A 13,907-nucleotide genomic window follows, 5' to 3' on the forward strand; every position below is an offset into this window, starting at 1 on the left:
AACCACTTTACAGTGGCCAAGCCCACCAACCATATCAGTCATATCAACATCAGTTGCATTATGCTGGTGTGCAAAGGCCTACTGCTCAGGCAATTCCATCATACCCTGGGTACGCCTCGCCAAACCTGAATCAGCAGTTGCCATTCGTGGCGACCCTAGAATTACCAGATTTACATCGATTAACGAATGATCCAATCGCCTATGCCCATTGGTGGCCAGCGATTCCTCACAAACTTCCTTCGGACATTCCTAAATTCAATGGAAATCCTGGCGAAGACCCGTCGAATCATGTGATGACATTCCATCTGTGGTGTTCATCGAATACCTTGAATGATGATTCGATAAGGCTTCGTCTTTTCCAGAGGACATTGACTGGTCCAGCGGCCAAATGGTATATTGAATTACCTAGAGCCTCGTTCGACAATTTTAGTTCCCTAGCCACGACTTTCTTAACACACTTTCAGTTACCTATAAGGTACGAAACTAGAACAGAGATCTTGACCAATTTCAAGCAGACAACAGCCACACATATATCAGATCATATACATGAGTGGCGCCGTCGGCGCAGAATGGTAAAAACCTATGTTCCAGATCAGCTATTAGCTGAGTGGTTTATAAAGTCGCTTCTGCCTGCTATAACAGAAGATGTGGCCAAGGGAGGCGTCGTAACAGAGGAGCAAGTTATTGCTCGTGCTCAATATTTGGACTTAGTATATACTCAGTCGGGCACGCTCTATGATAATATACCTGACGCCCCCAGACCAGAATTTTCAATCCCCCCTCCTCCCGGATCGAATAGTGACTCTCGTGCCGGTGATGGTGTGATTGGAACTGCAAACGCTAAGTCGACAAGGGATTCGAATAAGAAAGCCCGTAAGACTTCGAATCAAAAAGCAAATCAAGAGATTCTTGCTTCGGAGGTAAACGCTGTATCTACGGATAAAGACAAAAACTCCAATCAACCAGGAAGCAAGAAGAAGCAAAACAAAGGGAAGAAGAAGAAACAAGGTGGGTCATCCCCTCAAAAAACTTCTTCAAACCCTCCTGGGCAAGGGAAACAATTTTATCCATGTCAAATATGTGATGAAAATCATTTGACAAAGAACTGTCCGTTCAAAGCTGAGTTAAAGAGGTTCTTTAAAAGTTCCCAAACTTCAGCTGTGTTAACTGATCCATTTCCCGCCCCAGGTCAAAATATGGTTGATAGTGGAAATGCTTCCCCGTCTCAAGTGCTTATGTTGTCGGTTTCTAAGCAAAATGATGCTTTGATCTCGACAAGGAATAAAGATTATGGGAATCCGCCGGTGTCGAACGACAAAGGGAAAGATCAACCCAGTAGTTCGACAACAACTTCGGCAGAAGTTGTACCCCCCCTCACGCATGAATTAACAATAAAGCCACCTAAGGGAGTAGTACACAAGTCAACATTTAACCCTCGCGCCAGAGCGGCGCAACACTATAATATAGTGGAGGATTTGGCCCAATCGCCATCTGCTATGTCGACTCTTGAGGTACTACAAAATTGTCCATCCCAAAGACAGGCATTGTTATCAGCAATTGGTGGAGTGGATCCTAAAGATTCCAATCTTGTATCCTTTGATCACAAAGGATATGATCCTCAGTTACCAGCGCAATTAGCTTTCCTTATTCAAGTGAAAGCACTCAACAAAACTGTTCATAGAACGATTATTGATGAGGGAGCATCGACGTGTATCATGTCGATGAGTTGCTGGAAAACTCTTGGATCTCCAACCTTGTCGCGATCTTCGACGACATTGAAAGCATTTGATGGTAGGTCGTACACTCCGTACGGTATCCTAAATAATTTTAAGGTTGAACTAGGAGGAAAAACAGTAGAAATTGATGTTGAAGTCATTGATGGCAATCTCGACTATAACATCCTACTGGGAAGACCATGGATATATGCCATGGCAGCTGTAGTGTCGACATATTTTAGGAAGATCGCATTCCCATTTGAAGGAGGGATTACGATCGTCGACCAACAGAATTTCCTCCCTAATGGTTCACAAGTTACTGGAAGCATTCCCCTGATCCATGGAAGCGACCATTCAATACGAGATATCGGAGTAGGCTTGCTAAAAGATCCCACAATGATGGGAACTTTCACGTTGCCACCTCCTTTCCATGAAGGGAATATCCCGTTTGTAGCAACATGCAACATGGTGTCTTCGTCAAAGGTCGCAGAAGACAAAGTCGTCATGGATTATCAAGTGGTTTTGCCACCTAGCCCTATTGAAATATTGTAGCAATCAATGTTTCAGGCATGGAAGGCGAGCCCAAATCAACGCTCGTCAAGCGTTTGGGTAGATAGGTCCGAAGAATATGGTACCCCATTAGACCCTTGGTCAAAAGTTCATGGGACTGACGAAGGAATCTTACAATCATTAATGATTGAGGGGGCACCATGGAATGATCACCACCATCGTTCCCTTCTTCCAGAATGTGAAGAAGAAACTCATCACGACCTATATCACCCTTCAGTGTTTGAATTCCTAACAAATACTGTAAATACGGTGGATTCAGAGAGAAACCTATCCAATATTGAAGAGACCGTAGCCGTAAACATCTCGACAAAATCTGATGTTGTAGAGAATATTCATGTCGGCAAAAGTTGTTCCCCTTCAGAACTGGAAATATATAGCGCTCTCTTTCGCGAATTTAGAGATGTCTTTGCATGGTCATATGATGAAATGCCAGGCATTGACTCGAGCATAGTTGAACATGAGATTAAAATGTATCCTGATGTCAAACCAGTAAGACAACGGCTTCGCCAGGTTCATCCAAAGAAAGCCGCTGCCATTAAGGCAGAAGTTGAAAAACTTCTCCATGCTGGATTCATCTACCCGGTTCCTCTAACCGATTGGGTATCGAATATTGTCCCTGTTATGAAAAAACAAGGGATGATAAGAGTGTGCGTCGACTATAGGGATGTAAACGAAGCTTGTCCAAAGGACAACTACCCTACACCCTTCATCGACCAGATAATTGATGAATGCACCGGATGTGAAATCTTTTCCTTTATGGATGGATTTTCCGGGTATAATCAAATAAATATCCGCCCACAGGACCAGTCTAAGACTGCATTTATTTGTCCGTGGGGCACATTCGCTTATCGAAAATTACCCTTTGGTTTAAAGAACGCAGGGGCGACGTTTCAGAGGGCAATGAATTATGCCTTCCATGACATCAAGAACATCATTCAACCTTACCTCGACGATCTTCCGGCTCATTCGCGGAAGCGGACTGATCATCCGCGGCATTTGAGAGCAATATTTCTACGTTGCCGACATTACAAGATAAGACTCAATCTGCACAAGTGTGTGTTTTGCGTCGGTTCTGGTCGTTTACTTGGCTTTGTTGTTTCTAAGGATGGGATTCGTCTCGACCCCTGTAAGGTTCAGGCAATCATTAATTTGCCTCCACCTTCAAATTTGCTTCAGATTCAGAAACTCCAAGGGAAAGCAAACTTTCTGAGGAGGTTCATTCCAAATTACGCAAAACTTGCCAAAGGTTATACTCGTCTTTTGAAAAAGGATGTGCCTTTTGTCTGGGACCAGGTCGCGCAAGCTTCCTTTGACGCTCTGAAAGATTCTCTAGTAAGAGCATCATTAATGTACGCCCCGGACTATCAAAGAGATTTTAACCTGTATCTAGCTGCAGCAGATACGACCATTGCGATGGTCTTAGTGCAAGAAGTCGATGGAATTGAACATCCTATTTATTATTTAAGTAAAAACTTAAATGACACAGAAAGTAAATATTCCTATGTTGAAAAACTAGCGCTTGCTGCTGTTCAAGCGATTCAAAGGTTTCGACATTATGTCCTCTTTAGGAAAACTACCATTCTGTCAGATTGCAACCCCATGACGTATATACTGTCGCGACAGTTGCTTGGGGGCAAATATTCAAAATGGATAGCCATCCTTCAAGAGTTTGATTTGGATTTTGTAAAATCCAAATCGAAGAAAGCTCTAGTTTTCGCGGAATTATTATGTGATCTCCCATCGTCGTCCAACGATGAAACATCAGAAGAGTCAATCATGGATGAACATTTGTTTCTGATATCAGTAAGCGATGAGTGGTATGGAGACATCATTGTTTATCTCCAAACCCAAAAATTTAGGCCTAATACCTCACACTCGGAACGGAAGCGTATACGATACCAATCTAAAGACTACATGATCGTCGGTGATACACTTTACCGTCGTGGTGTCGATACGGTTCTGAGGAGGTGCCTTACCCATGAGGAGGCCGAAAAAGCCCTGAATGATTGTCATTCAGGCGCGTGCGGGGGACATCAATCTGGATATGCAACAGCACAAAGAATCTTACGAGCAGGATATTTCTGGCCAACTATGTTTAAAGATTGCATAATAGCTGTCAGAAGTTGCCATGCATGTCAGATCTTTGATAGCAAAACCAGAAGACCGCCCGCACCCTTACAGCCGATAGTTGCTGTTGGGCCCTTCGCCAAGTGGGGCATCGATTTCATGCAATGTAACCCAACCTCGACCGGGGTGCATGGGTATATTATAGTCGCTGTTGACTATTTTACCAAATGGGCCGAGGCGATGCCTACATTGGATAACACTGGTGAAACAGCTGCCCTTTTCTTTTTTAATCATGTAGTCGCCAGGTTCGGCGTTCCGCAAGCTATAGTGACAGATCATGGATCGCATTTTCGCAATCACATGATGGTTGAATTAGCTGCCAAACTAGGGCTATCTCACGACAACTCTACCCCATATTATCCACAAGCCAACGGACAAGTTGAGGCAATCAACAAGATCCTGAAGCGTATGTTGCAAAGGATGATCGGGGTTCACAAGAGAAGATGGCATCTAATCCTGTACTCAGCATTATGGGCTTACCGAACCTCGGTAAAAAATGCCACTGGGTTCACACCATTCCAATTGGTGTATGGCCTGGAGGCAGTATTACCGATCCAGTGCGAAATTTCGTCTCTTAAACTCGCAATTGACCTCCTCCCCGGAACCTCAGAAGAAGAGGCTCGTTTCTTGGAATTGATCCAGTTGGATGAAAACCGTCGTGACGCCGCTTTGGCGAACGAAGCCCATAAGAAACGAGTCAAGGCGCAGTTCGACAAAAATGTCAAACCTCGTATCTTCTCTGAGGATGACTTGGTTTTGCTTTACGACCAAGAATCCGACAAATTAGGAGCAGGAAAATTTAAGTCCTTATGGATGGGTCCTTATATTGTTAAAAGGGTGTTAGCAAAAGGAGCCTATGAGTTAATGGATTATGACGGAATACCGCTGGCGCAACCCCGTAACGGGTTGTTCCTCAAGCGTTACTATGCCTAAATAGTAACCTGAGTGCTTTTGTTGTATTTTGTTTTTGCTAAAATGTTTGTTTCGGTTAAAGTAATCCGCCCTTCTCATTTGTTGCAGATGTCGAATTATTCTGAGACATATGTGGGATATGCTGACGGAGCGAGTCGTAGTACGCGGAATTTATCCTCCGCAGCCTGGGCCATTTTTGATCCAAGCGGCGAGTTAGTGAGTTTCAGAGGTGTGTGTATTGGGCGGTCAACGAACAATATCGCTGAATATAGCGCGTTGATTGAACTCCTCTCTGATACCATCGCTCATGGTATACGCCGACTAATTGTTAGGCTAGACTCACAACTTGTGATACTACAACTCACTGGTATATATTCAGTCCGCAATCCAGCTATTTATCGTATGTTTCTAAGGGTTAAGATTTTGGAAAGAGAGTTTGATTTAATTCAATACCAACATATTTCCAGAAACTTGAACACATTAACAGATTCATTAGCAAACTATGTATTAGATAGACATTTACAACATATATAAAAAGAGATGCATCGATGCTATGCAAGTGGATCACAAATAAATTGAAATAAACTCCGAAAATCAAAATATATAAAGCTGTTTATAGTTTGTACATAATGTGCTGTAATCAAAACAAAATTGGTCATGCGACCTAGAACTCAAAAAGATGCTAGGGGGCACCCTAGCCTAGTGGTGCTCATGAAAGTACGTCACGGTCTGTGCGATCATGCGCAAGAGACGAGTCCATCGTCTAGGCACGCCAATAGTGTGCCGCTGCAACTGTAAAGGTAACTCGTCAATCTGTACATCCGGAAGACCACGAGTAAGGCTCTCAACCTGCTCCTGCACAGCTGCAAGTATCTCAGTATCACCAAGGTCGCGAATAACAACTCTCCTAGCAGGCTCTGCTGCTGGGGCAGCAACTGGCGATCGTGGACGAACTACTGGACGAACAGGACCAACATTTGCATGCACCCAAGAGTTTGATCAGTTTTGAACAGTAACATCATGAATAAAAACAATAAACAGTGATATGGTCAGAGATTTTACCAATAGCACCCCATTGCTCGCCATTCGGAAGCACCAAGTCCGGATCACCTCGGTAGTCCATACCCACATATGGATACTCAGAAAATGCCATCTCCTGACGCTCGAACCACCTAAAGAAGGACTCAGTGAAAGTGATATGAGGTTGACCAGCATGCCGGGACATATGGTCAACCCACCTCTGCATGCGTGGCTCGGTCGGAGAAGGCAAATCAAGCATGATGTACTGAGGTTGCATCAATGGGATTTTCTCCAAGATAAAGGCAGTCAGAATAGAACCAAATCCAAAGTTCTTCAGCCCCCCGTCCTTTACCTTGGTCAATTGACTTTTCATCTGAACAAGTACTGCATCACACCAGTTAAACACTTTCGGTTGGAGACACTCCAAGGCGTGCTGCATATAAGATCTGTTGGCAACATGTAAAGCTACGCTACCGGCCATCCTACCAATGGTAAACAGAATGGACCTGAGAGACCTGTCAGTGATGTCACGGATATTGATCTTGCCGTCTTTGCTCGGCTGTGAACCTTCCCGGCAATACTGACGAATGTAGTCCCTGGTGGAATTAGTCCCTCGGACCGTACCTGACAAAGAAATGGGGGCACCCCGCCTTGACAGCCCAGTCAAGAAGTACATGTCCTCTATGGTCAAGGGGATGGTTTTCCCCCTAATCTGGAATACTTGGTTAACAAGATCCCAAGCATCAAGCATATACTGCAGTAAAGAAATCTGTGCTCTCATGCTAGAGATACGGAAGAACTTCAGCAGGCCACAGTTCCGAAGCGCGTTCACCGTGACTGGGTCATGGAGTGCAACCATGTCCTCTGCTTCATGTTCTCGTTCTCGCCATGTAAGGGACATTTTGTTCAAAGTTCCCTACAATCAAACAAGAGAATGAGTAAGTTCCTGATTTTGATGAAAATCTGGCGAAAAATCATCAAAAAACTCATGCAAAATCAGCTTTTCTAGGTCCAGCGCAGGCAGAGAGCCTTCCCCTTGCGCTAAGAATCAGTCTGGCATAAGGCTGCCTGAAATACAGCGCAAGTTTCGAAAGGGGAACCTGCGCTGATGCCAGGGCGCCCTGATGAAACCCCTGGGGCCCAGAAACCCTGAAAAACATGCATGAAACTGAAAAAGGAAACCATGAAAGTGAAGGGCTAAGGTTTAGCTCCTACCTGGTCCAAACGGCGCCGAAAATCGTCCACAGAATCTCCCGGAATCAGCTGGTGAAAATCAAGGAAGAAGAGGCACCTCCAGAGCTCCAACAAGCAAAATGCAAATGAAATGGTAAATGAGAGGTAAAAACTCCTTTTTATGACTTTTTACACAATTTAAAGTTAAATATTAGGGTTATAATCTCGTTTTCATGCAAATATTGTCCATTTCTAACAAAGTTTGTTGCAGCAATTGAAAATGAAGTACTACATTTGAAAAGAGAAAAGCTAGTAAAAGTAAAAAATTAAATTTGACCATGAATCGAGCAGTTTTACCTCGAATTTATGCTCGTTAAAAAATAGAAAAGTGTGAGCAAAGTTTCCAGCAGAGTCCAAGCTCATTAAAAAATGAACTTATCCCGGTAAACAACCATTGCGATCGTAAAGTTATCAGCCTTAAAAACCTTGGTCGTGTTTTCATCCGTCACCTCCACTGTCATTTGGCCGATCGTTCACCCCCATATGTGTGTTTGCCCATTTTGAGGAACATCTGCGAAGAGTGATTTTCACCTAGCCATCCTTGCGACACTACCGTGATTGGAAAATTCCAATTTGTACCTGGTATCTGCTGCTATCCCTGTTTATCACTCGTTCCTCAAAAGACGAGTCTTCTTTGAGCTCTTTTCACTGACTCGTAAAAAAATGAAAAGTTTGCCGAGTTCTGGCCTTCCAGCTCGTTAAACGACCGGACCGCTATCCCTCCTCTAGATTTTAATCTTTTTGGACCTGAGGGATTATTGCACAAAAAGATCGAGCACTTGCCTTGTTCGGCTCGTAAAAGTACCGAACAGCCATCCCTTCTGTATTGTTTTATACTTTTTCGGACTTAAGGGATTAGATGACGAAAAAGGAATTATGGAGTTAACTTTCTGTACCTTTTAAGACTCTCTAAAAATGAAAAGGACCGAGTTTTCCTTGTCGTTAGACTCGTTAAAATGATTAAATAGCGACAAACTTGTCTTTAGACGAGAACGAGTTTCCCTATCGCTAGGCTCGTTAAATCATAGCGATGGGCTTGCCCGAAGGGCAGGTTATAGAACAAGCATATGTTATCCTCCTCAAGCTTGACAAAAATAAAGAGGTACTGGTCAGAAATGACTGGGGAAAAATTGGGAGAACATCAAAGTTTAATGGTAGCAAGTCGCTCTTGAACATGACACTTTTCCTCCGTACCACATCGGGTTGGGTTGTTTCATTCACCGGTCTCATCACCATGGTCCTCGCCAAACCATCCACATTTGGGGTAATGCTACCGATCCATCGCATCAGTGTCGTTATATGTTCAAGAGGGGTCATTCTGAAAGTGTCAACCGTGTCCCATCCACTGCCATACATTATCCTTCATCCATTCATGATCGCCACCCTGAATCATATGTCACAGTTTGTTTTCACCTCCACCAAAATCATTAGCTCCGTTCCGTGTCATTGATGTGGGATTCATTAAGGCCCTCCTTTGACGGATCGCTTCTTGTCGACTTCAGCTCATTATCCAAGAAGTTGATCTAAGGACAACCCCATCAGTACTTTGAAGCTTGCATGCCTCAATGGCAAGTTTCTCACTTCCGGCGACAGGTATACATCAATGACCTTCGACCAGAAGATTTTGCGTGGCGTTCGACGCCAAGTCCTTTATTCATGCCACGTGAATTGTACTGCAGTACCTTGAGGGTCATTATCATTATCGGTGATTCCTCTCGCGCTTGTTAACGGTTTTCATTATTGGCCGGTAATCAAGCGATGTCTTTCCATGTTCGACTTCAGCGCAATTCTCACATGGATCGACTTGTACTTAGAGTGAAGATCGAACGAGTTTGAAGACCCCGGATCTAGTTTCATCCATCCGGGCTGCGATATATATTCAGGAAATATAAAAGCATTTGTCATGTACATCATTGCAGCAGATGATCATCCTATTCAAAGGATGATAATTTCAGCAGAAAATTATCAGTCTACCATCAGACGATCGTCTGTTATATGTACCAAAATGTATTTATAAAGCTGAGCATGGGAATGCCCGCCTCAGCTAGATCATGAAAACAGAATGAAAAATAATGTATTGTATTGTATTGTATTACAGGACGCCTCCTCAGCACTGGAATGAACTTCGGACCCTCTAGATAAAGCATTTCACCCGATAAACGGCCTCATACTTTAGGGGGCAACTGTTATAGACATTTTTGTGCCTCGCAACATGGAGCATGAAATGTCAATAAATACATGGATCCTCAGTCCCTAAACATGTTTTTCTTACCCCTAAAAGAACAAGGTCATCAAACAATAGCACTTCCAATCAGTTCTCCACCTGAAAACACTTCAAAACAGGCTAATTTTGGATCATGTCAGCTGCTCCACTGAGCATCTGCGCTGGAATGCAACTGCTCCTCCTTGTACCTGCGCTGGAAGTCAAATCTAATGAAGGCTACCTGCGCTGGGCGAGATTGGCCAAGTGGCACAGTCATTCTGCAAAGTGTCAACTGCCCAGGAAGCTTCCAAACTGACACTTGGTTCATGAGATTTGCCCTGTGATGAGTAAGAGGTACTTGATCACCATGTGTAAGCAAGGATCTCCAAGTGGACTCAAGAACTGAAGATTAACTGAAGAGGGAAAGGACACTAGTCAGCTCTATGCCAGCCTCAAGCTGACTCATCCTCTCTTCTTCTCTCCTATATATAGAGCTCTTCTATGAGGTCTAAGGAGGCTGGAATTTTGTGTAAAGCAAGGAGGTGCTGTTGGTTTACAGTTAGAGCTATTGGGTGATTGTTTTACTAGAGGTGAAGAGGAGAGTTCTTGCTGCTGGGGAGGTGCTGCTGGATTGGAGCCATCAATGGTTGTAACCTTCTCAGAACCCTGTTACTTCTATCAATAAAGTTTTTCATGTTCTCCTATATACTTGTATTGCATTGATGTATTGTATTTACTTGTATATTTGATTCACTCTAATCCATGCATCAGTTATGAGTACATGTATCTTGTAGTTTCCTCTCTTGTTCTGTGCAGGATCTGTGTGTAGCTGGACCGGCAAAGAGAGCAAGGAGCTGGGAACGAGAGACAAAGAGAGAGGATAAGGATCGACTAAGCGAAAGACACCAGGTTGGTTAATCTTTTCTTCCTTCTCTCTGTACTTTCATAAAGGAAAATATCAAAGCTTTACTTTCAGTTGTTGCTAAAGACTGTCACCTTTAGAGTAGGGATAGGGTCATCCGAGTCGGATACTTTTCCCCACAACAGATGCCCTCTCCAATTCCAGCTGAGAGGCTGTGGCATTAAGGCTGCTCTCTAGCTTGTAATTTTCTAATGTTTTGTCTGCCAAGGAGGCATACACCATCTCACCGGTCTGTTTGTGCAGTTCAATTTTATCCATTGGGTGTATGTCTTTGGCCAGGACCTCCAGGTTGGTCCTGAGGTAATCTGAGGCAGATTGGGGATGCAGTGCTGTGGGCATAAAATGACTCATGATCATTTTGCCTTCACTTACATCAAAGGCAGACATGAGTCTTTGCTGATTGGTGGGAGCCATGTTTAACAGATGATTGTACAGCTGTATCTTGATAGGATCACTCCTCCTTTTGATTTCTATAAATTGATGTTTGATACTAAGTCCACCTTCTTTCTGCTGGCCGGAGGAGCTAACTTCTCCTCCCATTGTTCTCTCTTGTTCCTGCTAGAAGGAACTTGCTGAAGCTTCTCTGTTGGGTGGGCCCATGCCCAATGCTTGTCTTATTGCTATGTCATCCTCTAAAAAGTCATTCAATCTTTGTCTTTTCTCCCCCTGGTTGATAGATGAAGTCAGAGGAGTTTCTCTGTCCCTTTTTCTGCTTAAGTCCTCCTTCTGTGGAGTTTGGAGGACCGAGGCATCAGTGGTGACTTCTGGCCTAGGAGGCACTATGTTCTGAGCCTGTTGCTCAGTGGAAGTTGGAGTATCAATTACTCTTTCCTGCTGTAAGGGATGCTATCTGTCATGCTGCCCTTCTTCTTGCTGCAATCCTTGTTGTTGTTGTTGCTCTGCCTGCTGCTGCCTTTCTTTATCTGCCTGCTCTTGAGTCACTGGAGGTGACTGCTCCTTCTCTTGATGTGGTTGCTCTGTCTCCATTTCCTTTTCTTTGCCTTTGCTGGATATATTTTCAGTGGCCTTGGTAGTTTGCTGTTTGGCAGTTGAGGAAGATGCAGCTGCTCCGGCTTGTGTGCTTGGAAGTGCGCTCACCTGTGAACAAAGTTCAAGGTCAGCCATCTTCCTTAGATTCCTTACTGCCCTCTGATTTAGCTCTTCTTGTGATACAGGCTCTTCTAAGGTCCCTCTCCTCCATTTGTCTTGGTTAACATATTTTTCAATGTGAGGGATACTATGATGATCATAGGCAGACAACTTATATTTGAGCCTCCTCATTGTTATAAAATGATTAGGGTCATAGGGTGTCCATGGGAAACTTGTTTGAAGGCCAAGGGACTCAAGCATTCTATCTACTTCCCTCCATCCTTGCTCCCTCTCATTATAGATAAAATGGCCAAGTTGGCTTTTCACCTTCAACTGTGCTTTTTTGCCTTTTCCTGAAAAGTGAAGCACATCAACCCGGCCAAATTGCCTAAAATACTCTAGGGCAAATAGCCTCATAGGCACATACTTAGGTAATCTGAATGGAGGCAAATCACACCCATATATCCTGATGACAGTGTGGTGTTGGTAGAAGTACCAATCCCCAATGCTGTAAGATTTAGACAGCTGAAGAATTCTCTGCATGTCATCAGTGAGTCTTGGAGGAGGCAAGCTTGTTAGCATTGTCATAGCTGGATGGATGAACTGATCAATAAATTCACAGTAAGTGTATGGAGAATCAGGTGTAGAGTGGAAGACAGAGGACCAATAAACCACTGATCTAGGATTGCCCTGGGCATCCATTCTTTTGATTGAAAAATGAAATCTCTCATGTTGATGGTATAAGATCAAATGATAGATGTAGGAGGTATATCTGAATACCCTATCTCTCACCAAATTCATCAATTTCTCATGAATTTTGTCTGATATGTAGGTGGCATAGTCATAGCAGATTGGTGACTTGCCAGGAGCAAACATAAACATCATTACCAGCATAGTTATATCAATATGCTCAATTGAATTATATCCCAAGATGGGACTAATCATATCTGCAAGGTCTCTGCCCAGCCCATTGAGATATACATGACCAATTGGAGGGTACATCACCATGTCAGAGTTAATGTATAATTGATTGAGTTTGATAATTTGAGCATCTGTCAGTTTGGCCCCTTGTTTTATCAGGTTCACTAGTGACAAAGGGACCAACTTCTTCTGAGGGTTGAAGCAAAGCATGTCTCTGATAGCTTGAGGGGTAACATAGAAAAGTACTGAACCAGATGGGTCAACAACAGCCCTCTGAGAAGCATCATAATGTTCAGCACACAGGTGGATTAGTTCAGGGAACTGGTTGACCTGAGGGAGCTTAAAAATAGGGAGGAAAGAGTCCCATATGCCCAATATATCTGTCCCATTTTCATGCTTGGCTTTCAACTCATTCAACAGATGAATGTGGAATTTGCTGCTCATAAACATTTCTTCTGTAATTTGGTAATCCATATCTGCCAAGGCTTGCCATTTCAAGTTCCTTTGAGGGGCATTCAGAGGCTGAACATTTAGTACTACAGGTGTCTCCATTGTAAAAGAGGATTTTGAATTGAGTGCAAAGTGGTTTTAATTGAGCAGGACAGTGCAGAGGGATGTCTCTTTACCAGGGAGGTGAATTTATAAGGAACAGAGAGTGGTTCTAATAAACAGCAATTGAAATATTGTTTAGAGTGTAAATAGGACAAATGTTTGGCCTCACTCTGTCTCTCTCAGTAGTTAAATTCGTTTTGAATGAGTCTGCCGCGATTGCGCGAACAGAGCTTGGTTTTTTCAATGAAAATGCAGGCAAACAAGGCTCGGCTGGTATTGTTCGAGTTCCCAACTGTCAAAGGGGCAGGTGCAAGGATTTTTGCTGGTGAATTCAAGAGTTTTTTCTGTTATAAGCTCTTTTGAGGGAAATAACAGACAAAGCAGGTACGTGAAGGATTTATAGCGGAAAATACCTGGTGAGGAATAGGCAATGGTCACGGATGACTGTGGAATGGCGCGCCGCCGGTCTCCTGGTCAGATTCTGCAGGTTGGCGGACTTTGGACGTGAAAATCGCATGCAGGTGCAACCAAGTCTATTGTGAGAAAATGGGAAAAAAACACGAAATTTCACCATAATATTGGTTTTTTGGACTTTGGCGCGTTTTTCTGCTGACATCAGCATGATGTCATAGGTGGGGTCAGG

Source organism: Pinus tabuliformis, chromosome J (genome assembly GCF_031772625.1).
Source record: "Pinus tabuliformis cultivar Carrire ecotype Pingquan chromosome J, CPIR1, whole genome shotgun sequence".
NCBI classification, from domain to species: domain Eukaryota; kingdom Viridiplantae; phylum Streptophyta; class Pinopsida; order Pinales; family Pinaceae; genus Pinus; species Pinus tabuliformis.